Source organism: Equus caballus, chromosome 8 (assembly GCF_041296265.1).
Source record: "Equus caballus isolate H_3958 breed thoroughbred chromosome 8, TB-T2T, whole genome shotgun sequence".
Taxonomy (NCBI): Eukaryota; Metazoa; Chordata; class Mammalia; order Perissodactyla; family Equidae; genus Equus; species Equus caballus.
The window spans coordinates 8,578,722-8,583,115 of NC_091691.1; positions in this window are offsets into that span (position 1 = coordinate 8,578,722).

Genomic DNA, 4,394 nt, shown 5'->3' on the forward strand with positions numbered 1-4,394 from the left:
GAGTAGGGATTGGTGGGCCATGCCTCTTTTGAGGGACATGGGAGCCGTAGAGGGATTTAGAACAGGGGAGAGGTATGACCCGACTTAGGTCTTAGCAGGTTCCCTGTGGCTGCTGTGGTGGGCAGGGCAGGAGCCCCAGAGGAAACCAGGTGGTGCCAGTGGGTGGTGAGAAGATAGTGGATTCCAGCTGTCTTTTGAGGGTAGAGTTTGATAGGATGTGCTGGTGAATTGGGTGTGAATGTGAGGACAGAGGCAGGAACAACTCCCAGGTTTGGGACTTCTGGTACCCAAGGAGGAAGGGACTGCTGGAGATGGGACTGGGGAAAGCTCAGGGTGTGGATACTAAGTAATTTAATCCTCAGAATAATCCTAGGAGGTATGATGCTTTTGTATGTTCTCATTTTATAATTTGGGGAAACTGAGGCCCAGAGAGGGCAAGGGATGTCTGTGGTCAGCAGATGTGCTGGAATTTGACTCTTGCTCTAGACACAGGAGAGGTCAGACTGAACCCAGACTGAACCCTGCTGTTGGTTATTGGGTGAGATGTTTAAGTTCCTGGAGCCTCAGTTGCACCATCTGTAAACTGGGGCAACAGTAGAGTCACATCATAGACTTGTGAAAAATGATAGTATTACTCCACTCAGCGCAGCTGGGGCGTACGTCCACTACTCCTCTGAGGAGGAGGGGACCAGAGGAGGACTTGCACCCCCTCCCTCCAGTCCCCTGAGCTGTGGCCTGCCATCAGAGGCCCGCTCTGACTGTAGACTCCACCATTCTGATTCTAAGACACGTGGCAGGTGTGGTGCCGACTGGGGTGGCCACACCCAGGCCCAGGCCATGGAGGGCATTGAATTTGACCCCTCTGTGGTGTGGCAACCTCTCTTGTTCCTTGCAGGATCGAGGGAAGCCACATGAACTGCTGGAGGGACGAGCACTTTGGCTATGATTGTCCCGAGCCATCCCTGCAGGCCCCAGAGGCCACCTCGGTGTACAGAGTGCTGTGGCTCCACTGCAGGCTCAGTCTAGCTCTGGGGCCAGTGGGCACGTGGCTGGATTTCTTGCCCGCACTGCTGGGTGCCAAGGAGCAGCCTGCTCGGCCTTGGTTGCAGCTGGAGGTCGGGCAATGGCCGCAGAGTGTTCGAGCGAAGCCCTCCCCGGCGGGCCCCGGCCCTGGTACTGGGCAGCTGGGTGCTGGTTGGGTCCATTCAAAGCTCTCCAGGCTAGACGGAGCCTGTGAGCACTGCCCAGGGTGGGTGAGTGACCCACAGGGGACTTCAGGCAGCTCTGTCCAGATGTGGGTCCAACCAGGACAACTGCTCCTGCCCTGGTTGTGCGAGGTGACCCCAAGCTTCCATGAGAGAGAAGCAAAACCAGAAAGCCCAAGAACCTGCTGTCTCCCTCCATCGCGCTGTGTCCACAGCTTGCCCTGAGCCCGGCAGCTCTTCAGGAGCGGGGCAGGGTGGGGCAGCTCCAGAGCCGGCTGTTGGCCCTGGTGTCTGGGGGCTTGGCTCCCAGTCGCATTGGCCATTTGCCCTGGTCACTGCACTGGCCTTGGCCCTGCAGCCGCTTCAGCCCTGAAGCTCCACGTTCCTTCCTTGGAGCACGTGAGCCACTGCCTATGGACCTTTGTCCGTGGCTGGGGCACACATCAGTCTCCCCACTGATCCCACCTTTGCCCCGGTCTGCCGAGCATGGCCTAGAGGCACCATGAGGACGTGTTGTAAATTTGCGTTCCAAGTGTGACTGACCAGCTCTTGGAGAGTTTGGAGCAGGGTGTGGGACTAGGCAAGACTTTATCTGTGACTTGTCCCTCCCACCTCTCCTGCTCCCCTCTGCCCCTGTCCATTCTCCTCTTCCTCCTCCCCGCCTTCCCCCCACCGACCAACCAGCTTTGGGCAGCCCTCTGAGACGGGGCTATGCTGCCTGAGGACATCTGAGGTCAGTGCAGTCCAGACGTTTCTTTTGGCTCAGAGAAATTGGTCTGCCTGACATAAACACCTCCATCCTAAGCCCACCCCTAGGACATGAACACCTAGGACTGTTGAGTGGTGGTGACAAACCCTTCCCTAGGCAGAGCCAAGAGGCTACTCCTGGAGCAGTTCCAGCTCCAGGCAGGAGACAGGCAATGCCTGTCACATGCGATGGTTGTCTGTGCAGCAGTTCCCAGAGAGGGCCACTTGTCGTCCCTTAGCACCCATCGTCTCTTAGCACTGGCTGCAGGCTGGGAGGCAGCGGCTCCATAAGCCCCTGGCCTTTCAGAAACAAGATGCCCCAGTGGGGAGGCAAGAGGGTGAGCGCTGGAGCTCTGGAGGGAGCGTGCCCCTTACCTCGGCGAAAGGGGGGTAGTATCCTACCCACTTCAAAGGGTTAGTAGGAATTAAACGTGTTGGGGCAGTGCTCGGCATGATGCAGGAGCCGTGATGTGGTTAAGTTTGGGCCTGAGGGGTGTGAACCCTGGCTCTGACACTTCTGACGCCTGCCAAGGCTGAGGTGGGCGCGGCCTAGGCCCTTTGGAGGAACGGCGTGCCGGCAGTGGCTGGACTGCAGTGAGCAAGGCAGAGCGGGGCAGCTGAGGTCACAGGGGCCTGCACGGGCCCCATCTCCTAGGGCCTTGTGGTCATGGCAAGTGTGGTGGGAGTCCCTGAAGGGTTTCAAGAATCGACTTGATTTAGGCCTCAAGAAGTCACTCTGGCCTCTGTGGGGGAAGGGCTACAGGGGCCGAGGGAGGCAGGGAGCCCAGCAGAGGTGAGGCGGCTGGTGGAGGTGGGAGGCTGCACTGTACTTTGAAGACAGTGATGGTTGCACTGGGGGCTGGCGCGAACACGAGAACAAGGAGTCAGGAAGGACTCCAAGATTCCATTTGCTGAGATGGGGTGGAGGGAGGAGCGGGGCGGGATCCAGCCCTGCTTGCAGTGCCTCAGACACCCGGGAGGAGGTGGCACTTAGGAGGGAGCAAGAGTCAGCCAGACAAGCGGTCAGAGGAGCCCTGGCACCAGCGTGCGGGTCCTCCTACATTTAGTTCAGGAAGAGGAGGCAGCAGCGAAGATCGGAGAACTGAGAAGGAACCACCACTGATTTGGCAACGTGGAGGCAAAAGACCGATTGGAAGTGGGTTCTAGAAAGGGAGAGGAGGAGGAAACTAAGGGAAGAGACAAATGGTTTGGTGGCTGGATGGCAATAATGAGGGGTTAAGGGAGCGTTTTGCAAAGGTGGGAGAGCAATGCATATTCATAGGAAATGACTCAGCAATGCAGACATGGAACCTGGGACCACAAAGCTGTGTGTTGAACATCCGTCCAGGAGGGCAGGGGAGAGTGCCCGGGACCCACCCTGGCCACCAGCAGAGCACAGGCGAGCAATGCAAACCCCGTGCGGCAGGGCCACCGTGAGCAATGAAGGACACACCAGCTCCACAGATGCTTCCCAAGGCCCTGCTCCCACTGGGCAGGGGATGGAAGAAAAAGAGTTTCTCCCACATTTTCTTGTGCCTGCCCCTGGCTAAAGGTGACAATCTCTCCTGGACCCTTTGGACACGAGCCAGTCTTTTTTGACGGGGAGGATGTGCTGAGGGCCGAGTTTGTTTCTTGACTGTCTGGTGATGAACTTCTTTATTCGCTGACGGAGTCACAGTGCTTACCTGGCGTCAATCTTTGAACGACTGCTGTCACCCACGCACAGGAGGGCCAGACCCCAATCTACCAGCCTGGACCTGAAACAAACACTCGTCTCTTCTTGGATTTGCATAAAGGTAAGACTGACCAAAAAGGCCAAGAGGTGTAGGGTCTGGGGCTCTTCTCATCTTCTCCCTAAGTTTCAGAAACACGTCCATTGGAAAAAGCCCTGACCTCTGACCTCGCACAAAGCAACCGTTGATCTTTACAGTAGCCTCTATTTTAGTATTAGACTGTTGACCAAATTTTAAAACTCTGACATCCTAACATCAAGGAAGCTTCAACATCACCGAGTAGGAAATGAAAATAAGGGTTCCCCACCCCGAGCTGTCACTGCGGCTGACCTTCGTCCTGCTGAGCGTGAACCCTGACTCGGAACGCACACCAAACTGCGCTGCCTGGGAGCGTCATTCACAGACGTTCATGCGAACCGAAGGGGCTTCGGAGGACTCCATGCTGCGGTGACAGAGCCTCCACACAGCCCTCCCCACTCCAAATCAGACAGACCCGGGCTATGACACCCTGCCACGAGACACGGCCCAGGGTCAAAGGGACACTCCAATCCCCTTTTCTTGGCTGGCAGCTTGTGACCCATGCTGGGCTGTCCCACCTTGTTTTCACGTCACAACCATTTCAGATTCCCCTGTCGACACCTGGAGGGGCCTTGTCTGGGACACGCTCCAGACAGACATGCAGCGACTGCGGAACAGAGGCTGAGAAGGA